Below are 18,895 nucleotides of genomic sequence, written 5' to 3'. Positions count from 1 at the left end.
AATCAATACCTTTCTTTGAAAAAACGTCCTTAAGTGGTTTATGGTCAGTTAAAACCACACATTTACAGCCTCTCAGAAACGTATGCAATTTGCGGATATCCCAATATATAGCAAGTGGCTCCCTCTCGATGACTGAATAATTGCATTGATAAAACAAGATAGTCTTGCATGGAGCAGGGCAGAGTGTGTATGAGAGGGCTGACCAAACAGTCTTTGCTCACTAAGGAGAGGGCAAACCACTTCTACCCTGCCCTGCTCCAAGAGCAGAGCAGCCCCGCCCACCCTCCCACAATGTGCAAAGCAAACATAAAATGGTAATAAGATGTAGTTATTATCATTTTATATTTTGGCTTTCTTGCACGGCGAGAAAGCAGTGAGGCGACACTCCTCCGCCCTAGTGGACAAGCCACCCCTCAACTTAAGTAGGGAGATTCTGGAGAGTAGATAGGTTCCTAATAGACCTTTTACAAAGTGCAGATTTTGTGTCATGTTTCACAACAGCAAAGTGTCCCATATCAGTGGTATGCACATAAAATCAGTTCACAGAAAAAAGACTCCGCTCTCGGCTTATCGTAGACCGTGGTGCCCCATATCAGGTCTTGCAAAGCTGCACTGCTGAGTCATCTTTTACTTCCATGCCTGTTGGAGAGAAACACGTTAGATCACATCTTTCAACATTACTTGTGCTAACTATAATGCTCACACCCTGTCTGAAACTGAGGTTTCTCACTGAACAATCATGGACTTCAACTGCAGGGGAAGATATTTTAATTTATTTAAGTTATTATAAAGAGAGGGTTAAATAAATTATGCAGTGCACCAACTTCAGAGAATGAATTGTCTGTACAATGTAAATGCCGACTTACGTAAAAACAGAAAGCGGGGATAAAGTGATAAGAAAACCAATTGTGTGGATTATCTTAAATCATGATGACTTAGATATTTTTTCTCAAATGGAATAGATTTTTTAATGGTATAAAAGTGTAGGGTAATTGAAGGTATAAAAATTAGTGGCATAAATAGTAGTTAAACTGGTATGTTTTCAGCCTTCTGACCTGAAACAGGTCTTTTTGGCAACTGAGATATTCAGAAAGAGAGTTCTGTAGGGAAGGACCACCATTATAAAAGTCTTTGCAGCAAAGTGAGAAATTACATTTCTAAAATTGGTTTTACACCTGTGGTTTATCTGAGTTTTAGCTGAGTCTGAAAGAGGAAAGGCTGAGGAGCGTCTTTGTGGTAGATGTTTTCTAACAAATCAAGGCCAGCTATGTGAAGCCGTTTTGCGATCGCAAAAGATCCAAATCACAGAATCTAGTCGTTTGTGACTGCAAAAAGGCTTTTTGTCATGTATGAAACCCAAACTACAATTTAGTGACAGGTTACCAAATCACAATTTAGGTTTGCAATCAAATACCGAATCAATGTTTGGAAGGGTGTGTTTAGGTTGTCTGTTCCAAATACTGATTCGGAATGAGATGCAGGAATGTTTGGAGACCGAAATCTGGTCGTAAAACATTATTATTTCATTTCTACCAAGATATAGTGGTAACCCATTCGCAAATGAGAAGAGATCTCCCAGGGACCCATTCCCTTTTCGGAGTGTTGACAAAAACATTTCTAAAAGTGGGCAGTGGTTCAACATACCACTGCCTACTTTTAAAAAGGTTACTTAAACTTTTCTTGTTTTAACGTATACTGTTTTCATTTAAGGAAAACATATTGCTTTTTTATTGCTTTATTTAAAGACAATCACAGACATGATGCTTTGCTGACCTCAGCAGGTCCCTAACCGTGTGATGGCTGTGATTCATAGTGGGTTGCAATTTGCGACCTACCCCATTAATATCCATGAAATTGGGTCGAATTGCAACCCAGTACCAAATGGTAAAATGCAAAGCAACCTATTAATACATTGGTTGCTTCATACATCTGGCTCATAATTTCTATGGAAAAAACAGCTATGAACAATTCACGGCTTGACCCGCACACTTGTTTGTGTGCCTAACTTGACAAAAGGTGTACAAAACACTTCATAGGCAGAAATTCCACGCTGCAATTCAAAGATTAAGAACTGGTGAAACCTTAAATTGGTATAGATATTTTATGAATGTGGAAAATTTGCCATTAAAGTGGTATTTCTGCAAACACACAATTAGCTTATGGGTAGAACTATAAGCATTTCTGTCTGGGGAAACCTATAGAAGCAGGCGAGGATGTTATTGAAATGAGTGTTCTTAACTTGTACACACCTGAATTTGTCCCTGCACCTGCCTTTCGTAGGAAGAAAAGAGAAATTAAAATACCCATATTTAATGGGGAGCACAGAAAATGGTTGTTGTGTGGGAAAAAGAAAATAATATGTGAGAACGCGACTTTAATGTGTATGATTAAAGCTAGATAGGAATTTTCCAAATAATATCAGATTAAAATGAATGTTTTATAGAGTCAGCAGAAAAGAAGATTCAGATCTTATTACCATATGTTAAAACAGTCAAAAAAGTAATTTACAGAATTTGCCTACTTCTACATTATTAAGCAATATATGTCCCGATAGATAGGATGCACTAACATGTATGCATCTGCATCGGTTCTAGGTTTTCTCAAAAGTGCTTATAATATGAATCAATCTAAACTGTATATTTTTACTTACTTTATCTAAATTGATTCCACTATTTTCCCGATGTTACTAGATATAAGGATACTTCATAATAAATATTCAATTAATCTAAGTTTTTTTCATGTTTGTTCTCTATGCAAATTTGTATGTATAATGGCTCCCATTTTTTATTTAAGCTATGTAGTTTTATTAAATTAGGCTGAATTGCTTTTGTGTCCTAAATATTTGTTTTGGTTTTTGTGCGGCTCTTATTGAAACTTCAAAACATATTTTGGCGGGGCGTCCATGTACTGTATTTAAGAATATATATATGAAAAAGATTAATTAGAACATGCATTATTAGCCAATCTGCTTACCAAGAGAATATTTGCAGCAGAAACTAAATAGAAGCCCTTTTTACAGTTCTGAACCGGAGTTTTAAAGGCAAAAAATGAATGAAAAAAATGTATGTTTTTTAATAGGTTTATTAAATCGTTTTTTCTACAGTTTGCTTTCTTAAAATGAGGCTCTGTGATTTTAATGAATGTGGAATATGCATTTCTTTCTGATGTGTTTGGTGATAGGAAGAAATGTTACAGATGTAAAAAGTGAGAATTCTAAATTTTGCAATTTTAATGTGATGTGGGTGCGCTGTACACGTGTGAACTACGAAGAGCAATTAACTTTGAATGTAATTTGACTTTCATAAAATACGTCATGAGACAGGCTGTCTCATGCAGATGATGCTAAATATATTATAAGAATTGGTATATGCGTGTGGTTAATTTATATTATGGAAGCATAAGGGCCTCATTATGATTGCGGTTAATCCGCATCCTCCGGGCCGCCAGCCCGGAGGATGCGGATTAACCGCTGCGGACAGAAAAAAGACCCCTCCGCCAGATTAGGATGGCTGGGGGATCTTTTTTCCGTCCGCCGCTTTTCCACCGGGGTCGCCTTCCGACCGCGGCGGAAAAGCTCTAACATGGCTGGCGGTGGCTATCAGACACCGTCAGCCATATTAGGGTGGCGGCAGTCCTATGCCTTTCCACTGCGGCATTTCCGCCGTGTTAAGGCATACAGACTTTTCTTTGGGGGCCCATTGTGGGCCCCCAGGGGTGAAGGGGGGGTGGGGGGTGCACATGGGGGGTACCTATGGTACCCCCCTGCCTTTGCCTGCAGCTTCGTGCACGCATAGGAAAACAAGGCATTTTTAACATTGCGGCGTGTGCTGCTTCAAGCAGCACCCGCCGCAATGTTAAATATACAGGATGTGACTGCCAGGGTGGCGGTCACATCCTAATCTGCACAGAGAGACCGCCGCTGCCCCTGCGGACGGTCCCTTCTACTCTGGGGTGGCAAACGGACGCAGGTCCGTCCACCATCCTAATGAGGCCCATAGTTTGGCTTAAATCCTATTTATTGGGCTAACGACCATCACAAAAAGTGGTTTCCAGGTTGTCTTAGACTTATGTATATTATGTAATTTTCTCTTGCAGGACTTGTTTTGGAGGAGAAGTATCTTATGAAAACATTGAAAGGGATGTGCGCCATGTTTTTTCCCCTCACCCAGAGATGTTTTAAGGCATGGGCAAAGTGGGCTCTTGCCCAGGGACCCAGCCTTTCACGGGGCCCCTGATAGAGCCAGCTCTGTTCTGCATAGAGTCTTGCCTGGGTGATCTTTAATAATTCTTAAACAGATTATTTTAAATACTGTTTTCTTTTCATTCATTTTAATGTGGGTGATGTGTGAGAGTATTACAGACATTTTGCAGAGAAATGTTGTGTTAATGCTTCATGGAACATCCATAAAAGATGCTTCTTTTATTTAGATCAAAGCAACCTCAAATATTAGAAATAGGAGGGTGTCACTGAGATTATTTGCAGTAACATTGGTGAGCTGCTCCTGTGTTACAATATTGAAAACAAGCGCAACTAACCCTGAATATTAGATGTAAACACATTTAGAATTTGGACCAGTGTGCCTGTGCACTGTCAGTGACCTGACTAAAAATGACATGAAAGGACTGAAAATGGATCATAAATTCAAAGCTCTTCTGAAAATGGGCCCCTAAAATACGTTTGGCCAAGGGCGCCCCAAATCCTTAAGATGTCCCTGGCCTCACCATGAGTTTACTTAGGTAACTCATATGGGTTTTGTACTCATGAACTTGCATAATTCCTTTAGCTTCTGTAAAAACTATGAGTGGGATGGGAGAAGAAAGTGACTTTTAAAATACCCAACACTATGCGATTTCTTTTATATGATATGTTTTAATTACATCACAGACCCTATCTAGTGTTCCCATAGAGGTTCCCCATTTGTATAATCCTGTCCTAAAAGAGCAGACCAAATTGAATGAATCAGCTCTGTCATTTTCAAAGTTCAGTCATATGCATGGACAGATTTAATTCCAAAATCATTTTAAAAAACATGGATAGATTATTTTGTTTGATATAGAAGGACACTTCCTGCAGATAAAATACCATGGGGGCAGTTCTCAAAAGCATTTATAAGTATTGGAAGCAGTACCACAGGAGTACTCTTTTATGCACTCTTACATGCGTATGTGTGAATACACTCAGAAATGTCCAAATCCCTATAAGTAAAAGTAAGTAAAAGAGGATGCATTTCTATTTGTAATAATTGTATATGAATGTTCCTTGAATATTTTATTCCCATTTTATATGTTTTGAGGCCAGTTCACAAAAGCATAAATGAGTAAGTTACACAGTACCACAGGAGCACTACTTTACATATTCATAAATCCTTTCAGGGGTTAGCCTCTATATTTTCTTCTTCATGTCTGCAAATTTAGTAATCAATGTTGCTAGACCTTACTCTGAGTATGTCGCAGTGACTTGGATGGCAGGCGGGTATTTGAAAGGATAATGAAGTCACTGACTTTGATGATCTCTTTCTTTTTATGAAACACCACAAGTTCCTATAGAGAGGAATGGGCTCACTCACTGCACCCACTCATTCAGTACAATGTGGGGATTGTTCCCATGGCAGCTGTTAGATGCCAGTACTGCCCAGTGGAGTACCCTAGTTATAATGAGCCTGTTATCAAACGAGGGTGAGAAATATATGGGTCAATTTACAAAACGTGATATTAGTTGAGGATATAGCTATCCCTGGAAGAGGATTTATCTGAAGCATACCCACAAAATGCATGATTTACAACATCATGTGCTTTGGTATAGTCCATAGGTCTGTGCCTAATGGATGGAGCAGCATACAGTGCATACATGTTTAGAGGTTAAGGTTGACAAGTGCCTTAGCAGTTGAGAAGCAGAATAACTGGGAATGTACTAAGCACATGCCAAGAAAAATATGAATACCCTCACACAGTATTTTTTTGAACTTTACATACATTTAGAAATTAACTTGCCAGACTCTTTAGGCCATGCCACTTTTAACTTAAGGCACCTAACTAGTGTAGTAGAAATATGGTGCTATAGTGTGCCAAATAATATTGCATTTACACAATGTCTGCATTAGGGATGTACATTAAAAAAGAACAAACCAAATTTTTATCTGTTGAGGAGATTAGCAAATAAATTTGCAACATTGCAAGTCAACACTAGGGGTCATATGTATCATTCCAAATTGAAATCACATTTTGGCGTTTGCGATCGCAAACTGCCTCGCAAAATAAGGAATCGCAACATTTGCGATTCCTTATTTTGCAATTGCATTTAAGGAATCAATGCAATGTAAGAAGCACAGAAAAGGTACAATTTGGCCTTAATGAATCGCAAATTACCAGCAACTTCAAGTTGGTGGTAATTTGCAATTTCTTTGAATAATGCACTTTCTTGCATTTTTCAAAGTGCCATGTGGCGCCCATACATGCCCTTTGGGCATGTATATGTGCCACATGTGCACACATGTACATTTCAGGGTTGCGATTCTCAAATAGCGATTCTCTAAAAATCGCTATTTGAGAATTGCAAAACCAAAGTTTCATGCATATGGCCCTTGATGAATTAGTGCAATGCAATTCAAAGTAGAATTCGCACAATTGTGATTTCCTTTACATAGTCAAGCACATGTGCATGATTGATCAAAAGTTTAGAACTTGCAAGAATGTACATTCCACTATGACAATGAAAGTTCTTAAATCATGACATCACATAAACACTTATGGGCCAATTCACAAAAATATGTGCCAATTCACAAAAATATTTTTGAGTACAGGAAGTAGTATTAGTCGAGTATTTTGATACTTACTCTTACACACGTTTGTGAACCAGCCTCGAAACAAACATCCAACTCCCTATTCATAAAAGTCCAACGAAGGCACAGTCCTTTATGTTTGTGCTAATTGTAGGTGAATATTTCCAATTTATTCCTGTTGGGGACAATTCCCAAAGGTGTGTACGTGTACCTACGAGTGCTTCTGTACTACTTCCTCCCTTACTCGGAAATGACGAGCCCCATTGTTTCCTTGTGTACAACCAGATCCATGTGCTTCCAAAGAGTAAGGAATGGGGTTTATCAATGCACACGAACAAAGGGATACTCAGCCTTCGTCAGAAGGGGTGACCTATCAGTAATGCAACTGGTGCAGGGGCACTTGGCCATTGTAGGCAGTGCTTAATTTGAGCCGGCGGTTTCCAGTGCTCAGCACCGGCACTTAACTGTCAACACCGGGGTTTGTACCAGTCTGCCACCAGGTGACGCTATTAAAAATGACTATTGATTGCTACCCAAGCCATTCTTATAGCTTTGGGGTCCCAGAGTAGGCTGAGTTGTCACACTTGTAGGAGTGTGATGATTAACAATTGTGTTGGTACTGTCAATTGCAGCACTGGCTAAATGTGCATTTCATTTAGTACCCAGCTGCGGTCTTGCACATGCTCCTTGCTTGCAGAGGGCTCATGCCAATCCGGCCAGAGCACAGTCTGCCAGAGCAATAGTGACATGGCTATAAAGAGTGTCACACTGTCAGGCAACAAGGGGCATTGCCTGCCTTGAGGAACCTCTGTTTATAAAATTACTTGCTGTTCTAAGCTAGGGCCAGATTGATATCTGGTAACAGATGTTCAGATTTGCACCGGTTGCACCAGGGCAAGCTTAGACACAAGTTAGGAGATTACATACATTACTCTGGCGTAACTTTACAACTACATTTATACCAACAACTAAATCAAGTGACTTGTGAAAAAAGTGTTTCTATCACTACTCAATCACTATAAAACGACAAATGATGATTTTTAGTAGGTGAGTGTAGAGTTAGCACTTTAAAAAAAAAAAGGCATATAATAGCAAGAAGTCGGCTTTGCAGGAGGGAACACCTGCAAAACGTACATTTCGTATGACATTTTGGGATCAGGCGACCTTGTGCAAAGGAGTTGAAGTTTAAAACTTGGAGAAATTGCAAAATGTTCTACTTTTGTAACACTTTAGTTCCAGTAAAATAAATGATAAATGTGCTTCCTGGCCTGGTGTTTGCTTGCACAATCTGTGTCATGTTTTACCTTATGCAAATCGGCCTGGGAAACCGCCAGGTAATGCGTCCAAAGTATACTTCCGATGCAACTTGGCATTTGTGCTTCATTTGTAATATAAGACTTTCTCGCAGCTTGCCACATACTGACTGGCCTCCAGAGTCGGCCACATTTCAAGATTTTGCTGTCTTGTTTCACAAGTGGCCTCCATGTCCCTATCATTTCTTAATGATTCTTAATAGCTGGAGTTCTGATCTGATAAAAAAAACCTCTGTATTCATTATTTATCGCAGGTCCGCAATCAACGCTGTACCTGCCGCCCTCCCCAGCTGAAACACAAGTGGGCTGTGTAAAGGGGCCGGGGGACAGCCACAGACTCCCACCGAGAGCTTATAGACAGAACTAAGTCAGCGCCACTATTTGTCAGAGCCAACATCAGAAAGAATCAGCTCCTTTGATCTGGGACCTCCACAGGAAAGCTTAGATCTCAGACAAATTAGATAAAAATGAATTTATAGCAGATATGTGTCCTAAGGCACACAGCTGAATGCTGTATTTGGAGTGGAATGGCAGGCAACAAAAATCCAAATTGTCCCATTTCCTTTCTGTTGGGCTTTTCTAATAAATGTTAATTAAAATAAGGGCAGGCGGCTCAAGTAGCGTCTTCCTGCTGTTTTGGGGGTTTCTCAGACTCGAAGTGAACAGTGAAACTGTGATTTTATGAGATTACCAGTCGGCCAAGAGGATCACTGCGGATTTGAGGCGGGTTCCTGGGCTGAAGATATGTCTGATGTTTGAAGTGGTGTTCCCATAGGCTGCGCCTCCATTGATCGTGCTAAACCTCCTTCCGCATTGATCTGTGCCACTGTTTTCAATTCCACAATAATAAGAATTGTTTTTCAGCCATCACATTCCAGGAAACTGCATTATTCTTCAACTATCCATTCATTCTTCGGTTTATCTGACAATAAGTTCTCCAGAACAATATTAAAAGCCTTGCTCATAAAGATCACAAGAGGCCAATTCTTCATCTGGAACAAAGAAAACATTTGCCTGTGAGCTCATCATTTTAAAAAAGATGTCTACCCTATCCGGCCCCTTCCCAGGGAATGCACCTCGATTCTTGGATGACCGATAGTCACAACTCAGACCGGTCCCTTTGTTCGGCTCCTTTAAGACTGGACTCCAAAGCCTCTTCTCAAGAACTATAGAAAGATTGACAGAGGCTTGTGAGCAGCAATACCACACTACTATCTATTCAATTCCCACCTGATCTGACTTGCGATCCACCTATTTGCCGCATATCCATTTAGGTCTTTCAAGTGTTGCCCCGTCTAATTTTTGGGCATAGTAAAACATCCTTACTACAGCAGCCATTATATGCTATGCTAGGCATTGAATTCCTTGCATAATAAAACCTATCCGTACCTGTGGGACATCATAAAAGATCTATCTCATTAGAGCCATAAGGCCACTAACCTGAAGCACCTCTAAATGCACTCAGCACGTGCATGGTTCTGAGGGGTGAGGAAGGTAAAAACACTGATATTTTCTCAGGCACAGTCTACAGTGTTGCAGAAAAAGAATGAGAAAAGGCTGTCAAAAACATATTTATATATAAGATTGAAAACACCACAATATTTTGCATACAAGTAAATCACAGCATAAAACTCTTGCAGCCACTCTTTTCTCTTAGAGATCAACAGAGTCGTGATGGATTTTGCACTGAAAAGTGTTACGTTTATTTCGAAACTTGGCAGTTTTCATGTGCGTTACAAAATGTGCAACCTCTGCTAAATGAAGTCTTGCAAAAGAAAATATTTGCCAAGAACTGGCTTCTAGTAGTAGAATTATTTTGCAAAAAAAATCTGACATGGAAAAAAGCTGGACACATTTGATATCTCGCCAGCATTTCAACCCCTATGAACTGTGAATTTTGGCATATTTTTCGATCTTGGATGGCAGAGTTGAAACTTGTTATTTTTATATGAATATAAATAAACACATAGTGGTGGGCTATAGGTCTCCGGGCGTTCAATGAAAAACAAGGTCTGTCATTTCTACTGTCAGGACAAACAAAATGAAGTACGAAAATAAAGAGCAAAAACATGGATTTGTTGTATCCACCTGTATAGAAGCAAAGATTAATGGGGCAGTGCTGTCAACTTTTGGAGGCACTCATGAGGTCTTAAATACTCAGTGCCATCCTAAGGAGTGCACTCCTTTTCCCAGACTTTGGCTAGTTTGGCAAAACCTCCATGGATGCCATTAAGAGGTCACCAGTGGTCGCAAATGCGACCCCTGGATTGTCCCTTCTGACCTCTGGCACTGCTTTTGGGACCCCTGGCCTGCGAAGTGGCAAAATAAGTGCCAAGAACACAGCAGCAGATCGTCCTTATGGACATCTGCTGGGAACCCACTTGTTTCCCGTCAATTGTTTATTACACTAATAGTGAATAGTATTACATTATATACTAATATTATGATAAAAGAAATGGAGTAAAATTAAGCAGGAATATGATCTTCCCTGGCAGCTGAGGAAAGTAAAAAAAACATTTTTTAAATGTGCGTTGTGTGTGTGCTTGTGGTTGTGGTTGAGGGTGTGTTTATGTGTGCCTGTGTAAATCTGTGTGTACGTGAAGCATGTGTGTGTGTGAGGGAAAGTGACGGTCATAGGGTGTGTGATGTCACTTTCCATGACATTTTGGTGAATTGATGTCCATGATCATATCGAGGAAATTGTGGAAAGATATAATGTTATTGAGGTGTCAGGTGGATATGAGATGGATCTCAGCCGTAGCTGAGTCCATTAGTTGCTGCTAAGGGGAGAGGCGAGAAGCTTGGTCACCAACCACACAACCAACCCAACAACAAAGAAGTAGCAGCCAGGTTGATCCAGAAGCTTGACATTCTGCAAATGGCAGGCAAAGGATTAATGATTCAAAGAGTGGACCTTATCAGCTGATGAGGGGCCTGAAATAAGGGAGATGATGAAGAAGGAAGCAGAACCATTCAAGCAGGGGTCTAAAATTGAACAGGGACATAAATACTCAGGAGTAGAGTATTTGATGGACCTCTACTGCTATGGTCACTGAGTACTACAGAGTCAGAGTCTTGGGGACTGGGTAAAAACTTAAAAAGTAATCACAACAAAATCTGAAAGTTTCTAGAGATTCTTGCTTTGGTAATTAGCCAATCGTCATGTGTTGAAGGGTGCAGTTGTAGGGACTCCTAGGCCTTCCCTGACAGCAGTCTCAGTTGCAGCAGCATGCTGCTGCTGAGGTGGTCCAGAGTCAGCAAGCGGGATGGCAGACAATGCGATGGGTAATCACTTGTCTCTAGGTTCCCAGCACTGAGGAGGGATAGGAGAACGAGGAAATGCATCACCCTGAGTGGTCCACCGTCCAGGTCCCATCCTAGGTTATCAGAGATCTGCATTATGTGGTGCCTAACCAGGCCTTGCAGACACAGCAGAAGAAGCCGCTTCCTCCCATTCTTCACTGCAGGAGCAGAAGCAGGAGAAGCAATAACCCTTGGTAGTGGCACTCTCATATACTCATCTCAGGAATAATTGTCAGCAGGAATGGCACACAGTAACGAAAGGTGCACATTGTATAGTCCAATACGGATTTGCATCTCATCCTGAGCACTCTTCCATGAATTTTTATTCAATTCAGCAAACTATCTGGCTCCTGAGTGGCCTGATCCTACTGTGATCTGAAAGACCTATGGCAGGTCATTATGCCTCCTGACCAACTAACTTCAATGCAAATAGAAGGCAGACAACTAGTCCTCCTTTCCTGTCCATGTACAATTCCAAGATAGGTCTCTAGGTTCCTGTGGCTTTCATGAGTCAGAGCCTTTCATAGTGAGCTCTTTTGTGGATGGGTGTACTCTGGTCTCCATGGATCAGTACTGGGGTGGACATAGACTGCATGGATGATTCTTCTCCACTACAATGGGCAGATTATTTAATTCGCTACTTGGAAGGTAGTTCAATCCCTAACTTTCCTCCATTATAAACATTGGTACACGTACTCATAAATGATTAGCAGTGTTTTTTAGAAAGATTAATGTCTTGAAACTGCTTGTTTTTTTAATAAAAAGTATTGTATTTAACTTGTTGCACAACTAAGCCAGCAGGAGTGAGGCAGAAGTGAACTCCTATTGACGTTATTCAGTATCATCGCAATAGACCCCTCTCTTCTCTTATTGTCTCAGATGAACCGAGCCTAAAAACTGATGTTAAAAGAAAAAGAAGACCTCCAGTGATACTCTGATTCATGTGGGATAGAAATGCAACTTCAAAATGTCCTAATCAACTATATATTCTAAAATTCAAAATTGCTTTCACTTCGTGATTTTATTTCCAACGAAGGGTCGGCGTTTGTAAAGTTCTGGAGCACATCACAGCTTCATTCTCTTGGCTCAGATGGTCTATGAGCATCTTCCAGGCTGCCATGAATTGTTGCCTCTCCTTTCTTAAATCCATGGTGAGCATTTCCAAAACCATCATTGTCCACAGTCGCCTTGACCAGGAGTCTGACGTTTGGGGCTGTGATGTCTTCCAGTGCATCACCATTTATTGCTTTGCTTAATAGCATATCTCGTATCAAGGTCCAATTTTGTTTGAGAGGCCTGTCATTCAGGCAGGACAGAAACCCAACATTGTCGCCAATAGGTCATCCAACCTTACCTAATATGTGACACAATACTTCCAGAATCAGACATGACCACCAAGTATCCAAAGCCTCGTTAATTTTCACACATTGCCGGCATCGCTTGCCATTTGTGCTCTGGTACATGGATCTTAATTGATCTGGTGTCAAGCCCAGTTAAACTTTATCTTACACTGTGTCTACCAATTTTGTACACCTTTTGACTTTTGCCATGTTGTACCATAAACCCTCCCTTTGTTCCATCAACTTTTTCTGCCCCTAAGTTTTTCCATGCACCCATTTTCTTTTAATCTGCAGAGTTCTCTGCCCCAGCTGTGGAATCACCTCAGTCGTAATATTAGATAAGTCAAACCTGTCGTTTGTGAATTGCAAAAAAAACTGTCACAAAAGTGTAAGTTTACCTTTCTGAATCAGGTCCTGTATAGATTGGATATTATCCCCTTTGGAGAGTCATAGGAGACAAACAATTCTCATTTGGGTAAGCTGGCATGCTCCTGCTTTCTTTTTTCCCGGGTGCCCAGTGGCACTGGTGTGGCAGGCATCTCTGAATTCGGACTGCAGTTACTTTGATCTCTAAATCAGTCACCTTGTTTCCACTTGAAGAATGAGTCCCCTCTAATTGAAGGCTAAAATCCGGATTTTCGGGTGAAGGAAAAGTCACAACCATTGAATCTTTTGATACCTAATTCCACATTTCCATAAGCAAATGTTCAATATCATACACATATGCTACTTTTGGTGTGTGTCATTTGGGGAGATAAAGGATCTCCCATATTGGTTTATCCATCAGTTCCCAGTCCCTGAGGGGCCACTGCTTCTCTTTCGCCATCAGGGACCAATCAAACATACATTTTAGTGAAAGGCACCCACCCTCCTTGGGAGCACTCATCAGTTTTTTTAGACTGTCTACTTCTAACACCCCAAATGAAATTGTTGCATGCTGATTGGATAGTGATTAGATCTTGATCCGTAATGGCTGCAAGAAGTGCCTGGGACAGGTATAATAATATGTGCAGTATATTCATCTTCACAGCCGCTACTCTTCCTAAGCACAATATGCACAAGGGATGCCATTTATGCAGATTTCTTATGCCTTTACAAAGGATTGAATAGTTTGCTTTAAACTGCCCTTGGTTCGAAGAGGTGATCACTTTTAGCAAAAACGTATGTGTATCTGTTGCCTAGCTGAGTGGGGAGATATGCTCCATCCTTTTCTTGTGCCACACTCAAAATGTAAGGCTTTCTAGATTTATTTTGAAGTTCCATATTCTACCATATCATCCGAGATCATCCAGCAGTATGGAAATTAACTAACCTGAGTTTCTTATCATCAGCAATATGTCATCTTAGACTAAATGTATTTTTTTGGTCCACCCAACAATTCGCATACCCTCTAGCATTACCGCCTTCCTTTCTTAAAAGATTTCTACCAACATTGCAAAAAGGAGCAGGGATAAAAGATACCCTTCTCTAGCCCCCAAAAAATCCAAAGGGATTTTCCTTCTACTTGATTTTTCAGAGGGGAGGTGTTCTTTGGACATTTTCAAATAAATATTACGGTCAGGATTAAGCAGTGAGATTGGATTATAGAATGCATGGACATCCTTAGCTCTGCCTGTTTTATGTATGAAAGACATATTCACCTCTCAGCATGAGTGTTGCTGAAACCAGAAAGAAGTTAAAGATTTCAGCTATAGGTGTGGTCATACGAGAGCAGAATTTCTTTAAAAAAATCCTGTCAGTCCATTCAGAGTGGGTGCAAGTGTTTAACCATCCTGACCACTTCCTTGGCTATAATAAATTGCTTCTGCTCTTTCCTAACTTGTTCATTCATTATTGGTAAATTCAGGGCATCCAAAGGCCAGCTATATCGTTTTGGTTTATTGACTTGCCTTGATATGAGCTTCTCATGAAGGCAGCAGATTCCCGATGTTTTCAGAGGTTGACATCTTCCCAGCCCGGGAAAGAACTTTGGGGACTTGGCTCAATTTTTTACAATACACGCTTTAGTTATTTGTAATTTATCTGCCTTATTTGTTCAGTCATGGAAGCGCTGTTTCTGTTTCAAAAATGCTTTCTCTGAGCATTCTAGTTTTAATCTCACCACTGTTATAGAATTCCAAGAGAAGCCCAGGTTAGATGTGCAGGACATCTAACCTGGGGTTCGATTGGAATTCTATAATGCACATTAGCAAGCCCATTATCGCCGTTTTAGCGGCAGTTTCCTGCCGCTAAAAGCAATAATTTTAATGAGGTTCTTGCTAATATGCCCCCAAGTTCGAGTCTCGGCTCAGCATCCTGTGATTCTGAGCTCACAAAGGAGCAGATTTAGAAGCCCCATGCGCTGCTGGTGCATCATGTTGCGTGACGCACCGGTGGCGCCGCCTGCTAAGGGATATTTACAAGCACAGGTAAAGTCACCCTGCATGACTTAACCTGTGCTTATAAATATCACCCTTGATCACGCAACACTTTGCATGTTAGGGGCGGCACATGGGTGTTGCTGTGGGTGTTCACACGCAACACCCATGTCCATTGATGCATTTCCAGATTTACGAGAAATCATAAACCTGGAAATGCGTTAGTTTGCTACTCCACCCTAAGGGTTTTCCTCTTTCAATGCATGCTGGATTCGACAGCACGCATTGAAAGAGGAAAATTCCTGCAGTGATTGCTTTTGTGCAGGAAGGGGCCCCTTCCTTCACAAAAACAATCTCCCCATGGCGCAGGCATCCATGCACCATGGCGCAAGGGTGCCTTGTCGGGCGCATGGCAGCTGTTTTCGCGCCAGCGCAAGGGAGAGCACAGGAATGCGACATATCATTGTAGATATGTCGCATTCCTGTGCTCTGAAAGTGCCGCAGCCAAAGGGCCTGCGGTGCAGCGCTGCAGCACTTTCTTGTAGATCTGCCCCTTAATCTTCCTGTGCCTACCAAAAATGAATGTGTCCTTGTGTGATGTAACTGGTGCTCATGTAAAGCGCTCCAATACCTTCGGGTCATGTTGGCGCAATACAAAGCTGCAAAAAAATAATTATATGCGGTTTAAATTTACAAGTACCACCTATTGTTTTATTCGCAATACGGTAAACCCATATCACTGGTTCTGTGAGACCGTCATTCCTCATTTCATTTTAGTTTTAACCTCTATCATCCAACCATAGTGTCTTTCACAACTTGTTTGACTTCTAATGAGATATTGCCATGAAGTGCGATCAAACTCCACAAACCTTCTGACTCAGTGTTGCCAAAAACTGGACAGGATAATATTTGTGACATGGATTTACTTTATACAAATTATAACTGATACTTCATGCAATATTGCCATCCATATTTGATGATGGTTCATGTGTGTGTGTGTGGGGGAGGGGGGAGTGGGGGTAAAATCTGATCATTTAATGTGATTAGATGTACCATAGGTGCCTGGAGTGACACTCCACATTACAGTGCCGTTCACCCTGCCCTCTTTCATTTTCTGATCTCCGTAAACACATAGCTGGGTGTCTATCTGCCCCTGTCCATCCACACACTCCTGTCATAAACCTTTGAACTATCCTAGAACAGGGGAAATGGCCTTTGCAACGCATGCTGAGCCACGCGTGCCATTTCCACGTAAGCGGAATAACACTGACCTGAACCACGAATCTGTACGCAGACAGCGGTCTAGAAGTCCAGATGGGCAGGGAGAGGAACAGTAAGCATCGAGACAGGAAGCTCCGGACACGGGCAGGTAAGTGGGGCTAGGTTTAGGGGAGGGTAGTGTATAGGGGCGAGGGTCATTGTTAGGACTCAGGTCGGGGGGACAGGGAGGGGGTTGTTTCAAGTGTGGGGGGACTGCGGTCAGGGTCGTTTTTGACAGGGGCAGGGTTTTAGACTTCAGGGGGTTTATGGCTTAGGGCAGTGGGCGTGGGATAGTTTTAAGGGCGGGGTCAATTTTAGGGCTCAGGGCATGGGGAAGGGGCAGATTTCAAGGGTGAGGGTCAGTTTTAGGGATCAGGGCTGTTAGGGTGAGGTTATTTTTGGGTAGGGGCAGTGGCAGGATTTTAGGGCTTATAGTGCATGTGTTGGAGTAGTTTTTTTGATAGGGGCAGGGTGGGACGGGTCGGGCAGTTTTTGAGCAGGGACCAAATGTTAGGGCTTAGGATGAGGGGTCAGAGTCGTTTTAAGGGCTGGGGAAGGCTGAATTACATGGTTGTGGTATTGGGTGTTAGGGCGCAGGACAGGTGGCCTGGGATTTACCACCATATCCCTTCAGCAATAATGCCTTTACATGAAATTCGTTGTAAAGGCCTGCATGGTAAAGAAGGGGTAGTAGTTCAGGCAGCATTGTTAAGGTAGGTGTGCTTGTAGCTTACAAGCCTAAAACAGTAATTGTTATATACTGCCAGAGGATTGAGGAAGGAGAATCACCACAAGAGAAATTGTCAATGTTATGTTATATGTATTTGTAGAGATCTCTTTCACCTGGGAGGGTATTCTGGTGCTGAAGCAGGGGGCCCTCCTAGCCTGGCTGAGAGTTATGGTAGTGGCAGTCTACTTGAAAAGCTATGTCTTCAGCTTCTTCTGGACTTAGAGATTTGAACAGGTGGCTTTGACGTGTAGAGGCAGGTTGTTCAAAGCTTTAGGGGCAATGTAGGAGGTAGTCCTACCTCCAGATCTAGTGCTGCATATGTGTGGAATGTGTGCAGGTAGTAGTCCAGCTTAGCAGAGGTGTCTAGTGGGTTTGTAGAAAGTGGAATGTGATGAGGTTGTTGAGGTAGACTAGGCACCTGTTGTGTAGGGCTTTAAAGGTGTGTGAGGACTTTAAACAGAGCTCGTTTGTGGAGAGTAAGCCAGTGGATCTCCCAAAGATATGACTGATGTACATGTGGCGTGGTATGTTGAGTATGATCCTGGATGCTGAGTTATATATGGTTTAGAGACAGCTTGCCAGTTGTGTGCTGATTCTGCCACGGAGGGTGTTCATGTAGTCCAGTTGGCTTGTTATGAGGCCTTGATTGATGGTTCTATGGGTACTGGTGGCAAGACATTTAAAGATTTTCTTCAGCATCTTCAGGTTGTGGAAGCAGGAGCGAATGATGGGATTGACTTGCATGATCATGGTGAGTTAATTGTTGATTATATTGCTGGGGTTCCCGACATGGTTGATAGAGATGGGTGAGGGTCCAAGCTCTGCCGGCCATCAGGTAATGTCCCAAGGCAAACAGTTTTTGACAAAAATCCCAACTTCTGTCTTGTCGGTGTCCAGTTTGATGCAGTTGGTTCACATTCATTCAGTGAATTCAGTCATGCACACTGGAAACTTGGTCCAGGTCTTAAGTGATTTGTCCAAGAGGGAGAGTATTAGGTATGTGTGTCATTGGTGCTGGTGCTTGCATTCAAGTTTCATGGATGAGGATGGGGTGGGATACTGTGTAGAACGCCAAGCAGAGGTCCAGGAAGATGAGTGATGCGGTGTGTCTTCTGTGCATGATTCTCTAGATGTCATCTGTTGCAGCAATGAGGGCTGTTTTTGGGCTGTAAATTACCTCAAACTGGATTGAGTGGCATCAAGGCAATGGTTTTTGTTGAGGTGGTTGGCTCGGGACTGTTGATCAGCTTCTTCAAGACTTTGGGTTAGGTAGTGTAGCAGGGAGTTGGGTCTCTACTTGGCTTGCATTGTTTAGTCGGGGCGGACTTCTTGAGGCAGAGGAGTATTGTGGCATGTTTCCAGGCAACTGGGTAGGTGGTTTTGATGAAGTGTTCATGATTGGGGTGAGCACTGAGCTGATGATTTGCAGTTCTTTGATAAAGAATGAGTGGGGGGAAGGGCCCAGTAGGACCTCAGAGGGGATGGACTGCATGATGGAAGTGGTTTCTTCCAGGGTGGTGGCAGGTAAGGTAATCATTGTGGTTTCCTTGGTTGAGATGGGAAGTCACATTGCATGCTTGGTGGAGTCTAGTTGTGGGTCAAAGTTGTTGTATATGCTGGCTTTCTTGTTGCAGAAGAGCTTCAACAGCTTGGTGCAGATAACCTGCAAGGGGGTCATGGTGGTTGAGCTGGCAGTTGAAGAGTTGAAATATTTCCGAACGGTGAAGATCTCTTTTCTTCTGTTGGTGTTGAGTCGGTTGGTGAGCATGTAGTGTTTGGTGGCTCAGATCTGCTGGTTCCTGTCCACGTTGTC

Source organism: Lissotriton vulgaris, chromosome 6 (assembly GCF_964263255.1).
Source record: "Lissotriton vulgaris chromosome 6, aLisVul1.2, whole genome shotgun sequence".
In the NCBI taxonomy this organism is placed as follows: domain Eukaryota; kingdom Metazoa; phylum Chordata; class Amphibia; order Caudata; family Salamandridae; genus Lissotriton; species Lissotriton vulgaris.
The sequence above is the reverse complement of the archived record's forward strand: the minus strand, read 5'-3'. Positions refer to the sequence as shown.